This window comes from Peromyscus californicus, unplaced genomic scaffold (genome assembly GCF_007827085.1).
Source record: "Peromyscus californicus insignis strain IS unplaced genomic scaffold, ASM782708v3 Scaffold_8__1_contigs__length_139910024, whole genome shotgun sequence".
NCBI classification, from domain to species: Eukaryota; Metazoa; Chordata; class Mammalia; order Rodentia; family Cricetidae; genus Peromyscus; species Peromyscus californicus.
In genome coordinates, this window is record NW_026294606.1 from 22678281 (window position 1) to 22692855 (window position 14575).

The 14575-nt window shown below is 43.9% G+C and overlaps 1 pseudogene; it reads right to left on the bottom strand.

Moving 5' to 3' along the window:
• Positions 1–2079: 2079 nt before the first annotated feature.
• On the bottom strand, positions 2080–2594 carry LOC128103803 (40S ribosomal protein S13-like; annotated as a pseudogene).
• Positions 2595–14575: the final 11981 nt, after the last annotated feature.

The following is a 14575-nucleotide window of genomic DNA, read 5'->3' on the forward strand; positions in this document are numbered from 1 at the left end:
AGAAAGAAAATCAGATCAACTCAGGAAATATGAGTCAAGTTTCTTCTTTGAGTAGATTTGTTGTTGTCTGGGCTTGGGTATGGACCCTGTGACTGTAAACATACTAGTTACACACTGTATTTGCGAACTCCACCATAGGTGTATTCAGCATTTGTGGATCTCTCTCTCTCTCTCTCTCTCTCTCTCTCTCTCTCTCTCTCTCTCTCTCTCTCTCTCGTCCCCTGTTCTTTTTTATGTGACAATATTTTGCCTGTATAAGTGTGCCACATCTGTGCATCCCCGAGGAGGTCAGAAGATGCTGTTTGATCCTCTGGAACTGAAGTTACATTTGATTGTGAGCTGCCAGGTGGGTGCTGGGATTCAAACCTGGGCCCTCTGCAAGAGCAGCCAGTGGTCTTAGCTGTTGAGCCATCTCTGCAGCCCCCTGTGTAGAGTAGGAGAGGGATAATCCAGGCATACATATCTCCCAATAGACTTGGAATGATGCAAAATCTTATTTTGTAATAGAAGGTCAAAGAAGACTAGGAGGAAAGCCAGCCTGAAATATAAAGGATTGGAGGGGCCTGCCAAAAGTCTAAACTAAGGCAGCTATGTTCAGGCCTCTGCCCCAACCTGTTAGAAAGAGAAAGGACTGCTTACCCTTTCTTCCAGCTCAGAAAATGGGACATTCAGAGATATTTTTGAAATAAAGAAGTTCCCTGGGTCGTACTGCTTCTTCCTTCATTGATGCTTAATTGTTAGGCCAGGTCAGATGTGCTCGCCCAAACAAATAATTAAATAAACTTTTGTTGAAACACTATCCCAACTTGAAAGCAAATGAAGGATCTGAATTGTTAGATATTGGTCTTTGGGGCTAGAGAGATGGCTTAGCAGTAAGAGCATATGCTATTCTTCCAGAGGATCAGAGTTGGTTCCCAGCACCCACTATGGTGACTCACAGCTACCTGTAACTGTAACTCTGGGTCATCCAGTCTGACCTCTGCAGGTGCCTGCATTCCCATGCACATACTTCTGCACAGGCACACAGGCATCCACCCATAATTGAAGTAAAATCTTTAAAAATCACTGTTAGTCTTTGAACTTAGAAGGGACTCTGGGAACCAGGCCTTGTCACTGAAGCAGGACAGAACCTGATGTCCCCAGCAGGAGAAAGTGTTGCAGGATCTTTTATTCATCTCCCTTGTCTCCTTTACCCCCATTCTTTCCTGATGCAGCAAGTAAAGGAAAACACTCCCCTGCCTGCACATTGAGTCAAAAGGAATCTGCGGTACATACCTCTGCCGAGTGTGAAATCCTAACTATAAATACCTAAATGAACGGATGCTAAAACAATTTTAAACCAAGGCATGTGATGCAAAGTGGAGTTATTAATATCAAGAGAAAAGAACATACTCGGAGACTTGGGAATCAAAAGTTTCAGTCTGCCTCTGCTGTGAGGGGGAAACATTTCAGGAGGGTACCTAGAGGTACAACACCGTGTTTCCTGTGTTTCCTTTGCTTGTATCCTCACTCAGTCATTTGGGTAATCAACCATGTTATCAGAATCTATATCTTTCCAGGCAGTGGTGGCACACGCCTTTAATCCCAGCACTCGGGAGGCAGAGGCAGGCGGATCTTTGTGAGTTCGAGGCCAGCCTGGTCTACAGAGCGCGATCCAGGAAAGGTGCAAAGCTACACAGAGAAACCCTGTTTTTTTTTTTGGGGGGCGGGGGGACCTATGTCTTACATCTTTTAAAAAGTCTTTACCAATAGAATTCTCTTTGGTTCTGCCATGTTTCCTACACTTTCATCTGTCTCAACCAACCATATCAACTCCCTATACTGCTAAAATAAATGAAGAGTTCATCTTAAGTGGGAAAATAAAAATGCAGAGCATTCACCTTCACAAAGCTTTCAAAACAAAACCAAAACCAAATATATATGTACCCTCCTCCCTACCCACCTACCCCCAAAACAAATAGGGATATTTGGGGGCAGCATGATATCTTATTATCTAAGACATATTAGGTTTTGTTTTGTTGTATTTATTTCTCGTTATAAAGGAAAGTCTGCTTTCTAATGAATTAGGAAACATTTCATTTAGATAGTTTTGAATGTTTTTATTTGAAGTGATTTTATTGCTTGTGTACACAAGAGAATTTCTGCCACTAGAGCAGAGGCTGTGGACAACTTATATTTCCAACTGAGTGGGAGGACCTCCTTAGTATTATAGTAATGAGCCAACCAGTGAATTCTGCTCTCTATCAGAATCAGGCAGAATTTAGCATCCTTCTCCTTTCTGTTCCCCTCAAGATGCCTGTGGACAGAAACCACTTTCTTAATCAGATGGTAGAGATCCTCAGGGAGATTGGGGCAAGGCCTTTGGACTGAAGGATTCTCAAGATTTTATTGTCAGTCACAACACAGACCTGTGCCACACCACGTGAGTCAGTCAGGATCACACCTATTTGGGAGGGAGTCAGGCCTTCCTTGGCCAATTTGTCAACATGTTCCTTTATGTCATCAACTGTCAACTTCAGCCAGATGGGGATGCTATGGTGGTAGGACAATGATGACTGGGACATGCCCTTCCCTGTAGCGTGTATGCGACTCATGATGGTGGAGGTCTGGCAGCAAAGAGAGGTAGTTTTGAAAATTTTTTAAGATGTTTCATTGTGGGGCTGGAGAGATGGCTCAGAGGATAAGAGCACTGATTGCTCTTCCAGAGGTCCTGAGTTCAATTCCCAGCAACCACATGGTGGCTCACAACCATCTGTAATGAGATGGCCTCTTCTGGTCTGCAGTCATACATGCTGTATACATAATAAATAAATAAATAAATAAATAAATAAATAAATAAATAAATAAATAAATAAATAAATAAATCTTTAAAACAATGTTTCATTGGTCCACAATAATATTTGGGAATGCTATATGATATTCAGTATACTTACATATTGAATAATGACCAGAGAAATAGGTGTATCCATCACCTAAACATTTACCCTTTCTTTGGGTTGAGAGCATTCAAAACTCTCTCTATAATCGTTTTAAAATGTATAATTGTTGTTAATCATAGTTGCCCTTCCCAGACAGAGAATGATAGACAGACCAGGTTTTGTTTTCTCGATGGCTTCAAGACAACCAGAACTGACCATTCTGGGGCCTAGTAGGTACGTAGGACATACATCCCTGTTCGTGGAATGTTGGCAAGGATCCTGTGCCCAGGACTCCTCCTATGTCAAATGTGGGCAGTATCACCTAGAAGCTAGTGACTCTAGAACCAACTATCAACACCTCACCAAATACGGAGGAAAGGGAGGCTAGTGTGTCCTCTCCACCAACTGTGTGAGACTTTTCCTGGGGAGATGCTAACAGATGTCCATTTACCCCAGATAGAGAGCCAACGACAGACCAACCAACAACCGCCTATGTCCAAGTTGGTGAACCAATGAACATATTGGGGTTAGTTACAGGAGTATGGATGATTCAAAGGCAGCTGTATCACTGAAAGGTCCAGGTGGGCCTGAGTGATAGCTCAGGAAAGCTGCAGCCTCTGCACCCTCTAAACTTGAAGGCTGTTTAACAGGTCAGAGAGTCTCCTCTCCCCAGCAACTACTTTTTTGTTCTTAGAAGGCTAGAAAGTGGCCTTGTGAATCTTGTGAGTTTCAGCTTTCTTGGATTTGAGGTCATTTACTTCCTAAGGCTCATGAGCTTCCCTCCTCCCTCTTGGAGGAAACGTCTCAATTTGGAGGGAATTCTTAGGTAACACTCCCTTGTCATGACCTCAACAATGGCTGGTGGCAGTTTAGACAAGATCCTGATGGTGAAGGGTGAAGCTACATGCCACTGTGAATTCTCTGGTTATGAAGTAAGCCCACGAGAGCATCCAGTGTTCCTAGCACCAGGCAGGACTAAAAGATGCTTGCTGCTCATCCCACAAGGGACTCACTATGGAGGAGATGAAGTACTTCCAAGTGGCAGAAACCTCCATGAACTAGAGCTCTGGAGTGGACACAGAACAGCACCTGCATCGGCACATGTCACCCAAGAAGGACCTCTCCATTATCCTCTAAGCAGAAACCAGAGGTAGGTCAGCTCTGGCTCATCCAAAGCCTTACCTGGCCCAAATCCTGGTGCCTTGGATCCTGAAAGTAGAAAAAAGGAAAAGAACTCATAAGACACAATGACTCTCTTTGGGCCCAACCACCTTCCAGAAGTTTAATTCCAAAGGTTGTAGCATCCACACCTACAAAGGAGCCCAGAAGTCCTTTTTCACTAAGCTCACGTGTGCAGCAGCCATGCATATGGCTGAAGATCCTGTCACCTTCAAGACCTACAAGTTGGACATTCCAGTGGCAGAAGAGCAGAAACATCTACCCTTATAACATGATCTATAACATGGCACAGTGAGCTCACTCCACTGGCCTCTAGACTGATTCTATCCCAGGGACTTGCCTTAAAAAACAAACAAAGCACAATCAAACAAAAGCCACCTTGCCTCTGACACAGGAATGCTATATCTACAACAAAATAAAAACCCTTACATGGGAGTGAGAACTGGGGACACAGTTGAGTTTTGAGAAGCCGTAACGAGAAGCTTGCACTGGTATCAAATAGACTATTTTGTATTGTGTTGAAGCTCAGTGAGAAGTAACATCAGTTGTGATATTTGGGGGACCTTAGAACCCATTTTTTTTAGTTAAGAATTTTTTTCATTCATTTAACACACCAATCAAAGATCCCCCTCTTCCCTCCTCCTGTCCCCACCAGCCTCTCCCTCTCAACCCACCCCCCCACTCCCCTCCCACAAGAAGGCAAGGCCTCCCATGGGGAGGCACATCCAGTAGAGGCAAGTCCAAGCCCTTCCCCCTGCCTCAAAGCTGCAGGAGTTGTCTCATCATAGCTAGTGGGCTCCAAAAATCCTGCTTATGCACCAGAGATGGATTCTGATCCTACCACCAGGGCCCCCTCGCCCCAAGCAGATCAAGTTAAACAACTGTCTCGCCATGCAGAGTATCTAGTCCAGTCCCATGCAGGCTCCACAGCCATTGATCCAACTTTCATGAGTTCCCACTAGTTTGGTTTGGTCGTCTCTGCAGGTTTCCCCATCATGATCCTGATGCATTTGCTCATAGAGTCCCTCTTCTCTCTTCTCGACTGGACTCCTGGGGCTCTGCCTGTTTGGCTGTGGATCTCTGCATCTGCTTCCATCAGTCGTTAGAGAAAAGCTCTGTGATGACAGTTAGGGTATTCACCGATCTGATCACTGGGACAAGCCAGTTCAGTTCAGGCACCCTCTCCACTATTGCTAGTAGTCCAAGCTGGGGTCATCCTTGGGGATCCCTGCCAACTTTCCTAGCACTGGGTTTCTCTATATCCCCATGATATCTCCCTCTACCATGGTATTTCTTCATTGTTTCCCCCCTCCATCCCTGTTCCAGCTCAACCATCCCATTTCCTTATTTTCTCATCCCCTATCCCCTCCCCTCCATTGCCCACCATGAAATTTGCAGGCAAATGGATGGAACTAGAAAATATCATCCTGAGTGAGGCAACCCAGACTCAGAAGGACAAACATGGTATGTACTCACTCATAAGTGGATACTAGATGTAAAGCAAAGGATAACCAGACTACAACCCACAGCTCCAGAGAAGCTAGCTAACAAGGAAGACCCAAAGAGGGACACATGGATCACGCTGGGAAGGAGAAATAAATGAGATCTCCATGTAAAGATCCCCAGTAAACTGGGGATGAGGGGTGGGCAATGGAGAGAACCCATTTTTACATCACTTACCCCGAAGGAGAACTTTGATCCTTGATTACTAGGTAAGCAACATCTATGAATGTCCGGAGCTGAGGGTTCTGAATTCTTTTACTGTGATTAACATGAGCATTGATTAAGCATGGCCTTGAGATGACCACCAGCTAATCTGGACAGCCCTGGTCTTCCTGACATGCTCTACCTTGTCAATTAGGGGGACTAAGGCCTGTTTGAGTGCTGGGGATAGCCAAGAGCCGGACTTAGCAGAATCGACTTTCTCTAAGTGAAGCCAGAGGTTGCTTGCCTTTTGGTCAGCCTGGACCACTTTGTCCTGCAGCCAGCTCCTCCTACCTCTTGCTGCCTCCCGGACCTCTTCAGTTGGAGGTTGCTTCTCTTTATATGTCTGAGAAAAACTCTAGTCTTGCATAGCCTCTCTCTATCTTGAAAGTAAAACTAGCTTAACTCGCCATTTGGTTGAAAACGTCTTAAAGTGCATTGATAAATGGGCCCCACACGTTTGCTTGTTTGGTGGGTTTGGTTTGCAGTACAGGAGATGGAATGTGGGGCTTTGCTCATGCCAGACATGGGTTCTTCCTCCGAGCTCCACTCTCAACTCCTAGACGGTAAAGCTGTTTGAGAGAAAAGAAGGTGCTGTGCACAGGCTCGCCAGAGAGATGAGAAAACTGTGAAATTGGTGCCACCTTATTTGGAATCCTTTTTAGATCAAGGCCTAGCTTTTTTTTTTTTTTTTTTTTTTGAGGGAATGGGGCAGGGAGAATTAACAGCTTTTCTAGAATGAAAACATTTGCATCAAAATGAGTCCCATGCTTTATGGAGTGCATCTTACCAATGACAGGAAGAAATGAACTGCCTTTCCATTTTCCTGCCCGTGTGTCCACTGCCTGGACCATTTTCTTAGATGCTTGCTGGGTTTTGCTTAGGATGCTGTTTTGTTGACAGAAGGAGCTGACCTCAAAGAGAAGCCCTGGAGTCTAACATTCAGAAAATGATGTTATAATTCTCATATTGATTTTATATACATGGAGGAAGAGAGAATCGGGGGCACACCTTAGAACATTTTTATACTCTGCCATTATGGCAACAGCATATTTCTAAAGGAGAACTTAGAATGTCCATTAGACGTGTATTCGGGTAAAGCTCCCATCAAAAGACTCCCATCAACACACAGCAGTAAGTGTCCTTTCGATCATAGCTGTGATTATTTTAATCTCTTGTTTGTATTGAAATGTTATTGCACCCACAGAACTGACAGCTGCTGTTACCACCTGTGGGACGAGTCTCACAGACCCATCAAGATGTCTTCTTGTGACAGGCCTTCTGATAATGGAAGGTAATTGCCTTGGCCCCTGAGCCATCCCCTTGCCAAGTTGTTCACCTCAGATCTTTCCACTGTTTCTCATCTGATATGGTTGCAATGCTTTGAACTATTTTATATGCTTTACCTCTTTCCCAATTCAAAGGCCAGTTCTAACATGAGCCCCAAAGCAGAGCTCCCAAATGTGATCTATCTACCAACATGCAGAAAAGAGAACCATTCTTGCCTTCATTTATCTATTCTTCGTTTCTTTGGAGAATGCCTTAGGTCACACTGTCAACTCATAGTGTATGGGGAGCTACAAGTTCCTCCAACCTGTACACAGACGCAATTTTGGGGGAAGAAACATATCCTAATATTTCATTATGGCCAAGTGTCTTCTCACAGTATTGTTGCCGGTTCCCCCATTGTTGAGTGTGCCCAGAGGACTTCTCTCAATTCACATTTCGTTCTGGACAACACAGAAGTCCTCTGTGGCTCCAGTCAGTGTGCTTTCTGAGTCTCTATTCAAGTGTTGGGTAAACTATCGAGTAGGACAGGGCTGCTGAGAAGTGAGGCAGGCCACTGGGACTCCACTTACATTCTCCCCAGTTTGTACCACACTGACTGGTCCAAGGGCACTCTCCTCTTGCTTTTGCTTTTCTGTGAGCCCTTTACTTCAGAGTGGACTATTGTCAAGTCAACTCAGTGGTTTCTATCTCATTCTCTTCATTCACCGGCTTAGTGACCTACAAGAAATGAGGCCCATGCAAATCCCAGTAAGAACAATTGCCTTTTACTAAATATTTCCAAAATATCTCTTCACTGTAATGAGTTTTGAGATTGACATTCATTTCTTCAGCCCACATGGAAAACGATGATACCAATCACCTGTAAATGCCTGGTGTTCCTTTGGTAGTCCACAGTTGAGTCCTGAAGAACACTCAGAGTGGATTCAGATGGCTCTGCAGGAAGCTCTTTCTCCACCTTCTGGGATGTTCCTTCCACCAGCAGATCTTGGTATTGCTTACTACTCAACTGTATTTGCCCTGTCCTTAGCTCAGACATGAAAATCTTCACACGTATTTAGTCCACCACCCAATATTTGTTTTAAAAAAAAACATCTGCTATGTCTTATGCAACCCTAGAGACTGGAGGTTAAGTTTGGATAAGGCTTAAAAGTCCATATGTGATGTTGATGTCATCCATGTCTGTGGGTAAGCCATTGTGTGGAATGAGTGTGGCACTGTGGGAGTATTTCAAGGGTGTGAATAGTGGTGATTGTGGGATACAGAATGTGGAGGGTAGACTCACAATGCCAACTTTGATATGTTGAAGATTGTCTAACTTTCTAAAGTTTTTAATTAAAATTTTTATATGTAAATATGAAACTTTATCATGTAAAGCATGATTATTTGAAACAGGCATATACTATTTAATATCAGAACTGAGTTCATTAACATGTGCAGTGCCTCATATATCATTCTCTTTTTTGTAATGAGAACCTTTAAGTCTAATCTCTTAGTAAGTATCAGGAATGTGATACATGGTTATTAAAGTTTCCTTTAATTAACAGACTTCCCTCCTAACAATCTATAATCTGTGCCCAAACATCTGCTCAAACATCCTGACTACTAGTCTGTACTACCTTCTACTTCTTTGAGTACAACTTAAATTTTTTTAATTTAAATTTTCATTTATCCATGTACTTATTTATTTATATGTGGGGTGTGTATGTGAAGTATGCATGGGTACATGTGCCCACGTGTCCTGGAGGTCAGAGGAAGGTGTCTACTGTTCTGCTCTATTTCTCTTTGCCTTATTCCTTTGAAACAGGATTGCTCAACAAAACTGGAGCTAGGCTGGTGAACAGAAAGTCCCAACAACTCTTCTGCGTCCATCCTCCTACATGACTGAGGTCACAGAAGCAGGTAACAACGCTCTGGTTATGTCGTTGCTGGGGATTTGAACTCAGATCTTCGTGTTTGTGTATCAGTCCCTCTGACCCACTAAATCATCTCCACAGTCCAAAGAAAACAATTGCTTTAGATCCTACACATGCTGTATGGTAGATCATACAGCACTTGTTTTTCTGTGCTTGGCTTCCTTAAATATTACCTGACTTTGATAGTTCAGTCATAGTATTTCTGTTCAAGTTAAAGAGACAAACATATTCAGTCTGTATTTGCAATAAAAGCAGAAATGATACTATGGAGAGGTGGCCAGAGTGGAAACCCTGAGGTCAGCAATGTTGAAGAACAATATGGAGGTGAATAAAGGAAGTCAGGGTGTTCAATGTGCCTGAGGGAAAGTTGGCATTGTTGTGGCTAAAGGATCATCGCTGATGAACATTGCTGGTGCCATGGGCCTTTCACATGGCTGTGGCTTGGTATTATCACATCCCTGAAAGGTCCATATGTAAAGGTGTGGTCCCCAGGATGGCAGAACTGGGAAGTGCTGTGGACCTCTAACAGGGGAGCCTAGTAGGTAGTCCTTAGGCTAATGAAAGGTACTAGTAAAGAGAACTATGCAACCCAGCATCTCATTCATTCCCTCTTCCTGGCTCAAGATGTGACCACTCACTCCAACATGTGATCTAGCCATTGCCAGTTTCCACCCTCACCAGAGGCCAAACCAGCGGGGCTGCCTGATACTAGGTTTTCACCATCAAATGGTCATCTAGAAGCTTTTTGTTTGTAGGTTAATTGACTCAGGCATTTCATTACAGTAATGTGAAGCTTACTATTGCACAGATGACCCTATGTTTTGAAATGTTTTCTCTCTGGGTTCTTGACATATTCTTGTGAGACCAGGAAACATGACGGACTTCCTTTTACTCTGACTTCATTATGACAACTGAAATACAAGATTAGTTCTTGATAGAGAGAGATCTCAGGTTGGGTAGAGGAAGGGATATGAGATCCCGAGACTGCCTCTGTGCTCTTACAACCCCACTAACCCAGAATGTTCTTGCTAAATGTGATTTGGCATTGGGGCAATAATCTGAAAGCCAGAGTGGACGATGGAAGTTGGGGTCCTCAAATGTTCTCCTCTATTCAGCTACTGGCTCATCCTCACCAGAAATTCTTTGGCAAGGATGGGCTCAGATCTGGGGAGAGATACCAGAAATCACTGACTTCCTTCATAAAGTGTTGCGACAAACATGTTTTCTTTTTAAAGAGAATCTGTATAGTCTTTCATGGTGAAAAAAAAAAAATGGGGATAAGTTTTTCTATTACTCATTCTCCCCCGTGCATGGGGTTCTGTGGTGGTATTTTACTTGTACTGAAATGTGATTTTAATTGTATGTTAATAAATAAAGTTGCCCGGGGGTCAGAGCTATTAGAGCCATAGCAAGTGCGTGGCAGTGGTGGTGCACGCCTTTAATCTCAATACCATAGAGGACCTGGAGGGCGGTACATACAGGCAGTGATGAGGCAGTCACGTGTTTGGGTTTACAACCAATGAGAAGACAGAACAGCTAGACTATATAAAGACATACACACAGGAAGTAGGTCCCTTTCGGAGAGCTCTCTTGACTGAAGAGGATCGCTGAAGCAGGAAGGGTGAGGCTCTTAGCTCTGACCTCTTGGCTTTCTTCTCTGAATTGGCTCTGTGTTTCTTATTTAATAAGACGGTTGGTTACATCTACATTGGGTTCTGGTTTGTTTTGTTCGTTTTTAGGAAATATGATAGCACTCATATCTGCTACTTCCTCAAACCTGCTCTACTGTTTAAGCTCTGAGCCACTGTAAATTTGCCAGTAGGATGCCCCAGGTCTACACCCATGCAACTTGAACCTGTGATAAATTGCACCCTGGGTGCTTTTTCAATGGAACTGGTCCTACTTGTCAAGGTAGCTGAGGTTGTGGGACAATGAGCCATTGATCACACACCTGTCAAATGAAAATTGGCTTCAGGTATTCAAGATAATTCTCTTTCTCATTTGCAACATGGATCTTAGACCTTCTTGTCCCAGAGAGTCTGTGAACTTGAACTTGAACAGACTCTCTTGGTTTTCGTTTGCTCACCCTGTTCTCAAGGTTTGCTAAGGAGGTAATCAAATGAGATTATCTTAGAGTCAGTCTATTAGTTTATTAGTTCTGGATGTCAACCACCTGACCATAAAGCAGCAGACCTCTAGACACACCAGCCAGCCTGGCTGACCAGTTCATATCCAATCCCAAGCACCTGTGTCCTGAGAAACATAGCTGATGGAACTCCCCAAACGAGGCATCCTGTGCAAGTCAGAGCTGTTGAAGGACAGCCAGGGTGCCAATGCGGGTTCACTCCTCCATCGGTGTACCCCTTACCCCGTGAGAACGTGACCATCCACCCCAGTCCAGCTGCCCTTTGAAAGAGCCTAAGCCTATGGTCTGGAAGGCATTGCTCTTAGGGAGGAGTCTCCACTGGCCATGCAATCGGCAAAGAAGCGCATCAGAGGACTTACCTGATGGACCACTCCTCTGAAGCTCATCAGCGAAGCATCAGACGGCCTTGCCGTTCCCAGATGAAAGGGACAACAGAAGCGCTAATCATTGGCTTTCGCCGGTCGAGAAGAACACTGGAGACTTAAGTGCAGTTGAGGGGAATGAAAACCAAGAACAAAGGGAAGGAAATTAAATTCAGAGCTGCTCCTTAAAAGGTTGACTTCTGATTTTGATCTTGAAAAAAAAAAAGTCTCCAGGAAAAAGCTGTTTCCAGCTCTGGCCATCCTCTAACCTTTTTATAGCATCTTTCATCTACGGGATGGTGTGAGGGAAGAAGGGAGTTGGTGGTGATAAAGTCACCACAGGACGTACCATTTGGAAGTAATAGCTTATTTATGTGGAACGATGGCGGTAGTATACACGGCTCACAAATAATGTAGTTCAACACGGGATCAAGAGAAGAACCCCCTGAAGTACAGGGAAACGTCGGCCACAAACAGCATTCGGCTTCTCACCCTCCCCTTCGGTTCATCTCTTTGGTAGAGACATACAGTTTCATTGCAGGTAGAAAATATAAACTGTGCCCACACTAGAGAGGGCACTGATAGCATTACGGAGTTCTTTTAAGACTGCTTGTGTGACTCCCCCACCCCATCTTTTTTTTTTTCTTCTTCTGTCTTCCTCTATGGGAACTTTTCAAAAGTTACAGTTGTAGATAATGCAGGAACATTTTAGATTGCAGGATAGGTTTGCAGGATTGCTAGAATGCATGCTCTTATTAGTAAATGGGGACTGCATTAAAATACTAGCTCAGATAAAATCATGTGTGTGTGTGTGTGTGTGTGTGTGTGTGTGTTAGCATTAGTTTTAACAAACAGAAGGAAATCTTAGATTGCCCTAAGGAAACAGCATAAAAATATTCACCCTGTATAAATTTTAGCATTGGTCTAAGTGAACAGGGAAGAAATGTTTGCCTAATGGCCAGAATATAAGTTTAGAAAGCTGAAAATCAGTCTCCTCCATCAGCTTTCTCAATAGTAATGAAAACAATATCATCTGCCACCTTCTAGTTGCCACAGGAATTAAATAAGGTAGAGAACATGGTGCTTCTCTGGGATTTTTAATAAACACACAGAGAGATTGTGTGGTCACAATACTTTTGCATCTGGGTTTTGATCTTAAGAGAGGGATTCTGGGTAAAAAGATGGTGATGAGTAGTGCCCAGCCTTGGGCTAAGCAAGAAGTAATGGGTATCATGTGGGTCCCACTTCCTACAGGAACTACAGTTTTGCACTTTTCTCCATCACACGTGAATATAGCAGCCCCTCCACCTCTGTCCCCATTCTGACTGTCCTTCCTGTGAGGATAGTTTCATTTGCCATTCTTTCCCCAGTCTTCCTACATTTTCACAAGGAGGAATGCTTTAACCCAGCCTTGTGACATGTATGGCAGAGCCCCACCCCCACCCCCACTCCTGTGATTCAGCCATTAGTGCCATCTTCAAATTTTTTTTTTTTTTTTGAGACAGGGTTTCTCTGTGGAGCTTTGCACCTTTCCTGGAACTCACTCTGTAGCCCAGGCTGGCCTCGAACTCACAGAGATCTGCCTGGCTCTGCCTCCCGAGTGCTGGGATTAAAGGCATGTGCCACCACCGCCCAGCCCATCTTCAATTTTTTAAATCATTGATTCAACCAATATTTATTGAGCCTTGACTCTGCCAGGTAATATATCCAAACAAGAAATGCAACCAGTGCACATGAACACAGAGGCAGGCAAGCAGCGCTATGCAGTCTGGGATCCCGGAGAAAACTTCCAGAGACAAAAGAGGTCTTGGACCAGAGAGGCTGCTGGGAGATACTGGAGGCAGCTGAAGGGCTTGGTGTCACCACTTGACACTGTCATGTCTGCCATCTGCAGATAGGGCCCATTCTGTTTACAAGACACTGACCCGGAAAGGAGAAGAAGGAACTGACTGGGAGTCACGTGCCCCAGACTGAGCCTCAGTTCTGCTTCTAGCCACCTGTGTTTCTCAGGGACTCCTCTCTACATTGCTAAGCTTCTTCTTTGGAGAAGCATGTAATAATATTGTTGGTCTTTATCAATTTTCAACTTGTATGTCAAAATGTTTTTTTCTAATGCCCAAATTTCCCTTTCAAACTGAGGAATAATTTTATAGACCTAATGTTCCCAAACGGCAGTTCTTCGATATTTCCAGAGTATATTTCATTGTCTCCCAGTTTGTCAACTGAACTGTGTCTTTGCACTAATCATGGCTATACCTTAACTTTCTGGGAATCTCTGCTGTGGGGGTCCTGGTTAGATGAATGAACACTCGTTCTACATTGCTAGACAATAGATGATGAAGAACGGTCTAGTAACCATCAGAGAGACTTAGCAAACCTAGCCATCTTTATCGATGTTTCTATACCAGGGTCAGAATCTCTAAATTCACTGTATATGACAGATGTAATAATTTTATTATTGCATATTTATGTGTGCACACATGTATATACATGCATGGAGGGGCAAACATGGAGGGCAGAAGACAACCCTGTGGAGTTGGTTCTCTTCTCCCACTTTTATGTGGGTTCTAGGGATGATACTCAGCCTGCATAGGGCAAATTTGATCAACCTAACTAATGTTACTCAAACCCAAATCAGATCTGTAAGCTGCACAGCAACCAACCACTGAACAATGGTGCTTGGAGTGGCAGAACACCTCACAGAGAACATGCCCACCAAGATGGAGAGCAGTGAGCTATGATTTTTCTTCCCCAGCAAACAGGATTTTGAACTGCATGAGGGGGAAGGGCACAGAAGGAGTACAGGGGTGAACTGGTAGCTCCACGAACCCAGCTTGCCAATCCTCCTTTGGAGAGATAGCAAGATGCACAATGATAGCCATAGTAATGGGGGAGGAGACTGCTCAACCTGACAGGGGAAAAGAAGAATGTTCTCTGTCTGGTTTTCTGAATGTTACAGTTGGAGGAGGGGTTATGATACAAGCCTATTATAAGAGAAAAAAATACCTGTCAGTCTTATCATTGAGCTTGGTTACCCTAAAGGGATGACGGGAAGGCATTCAA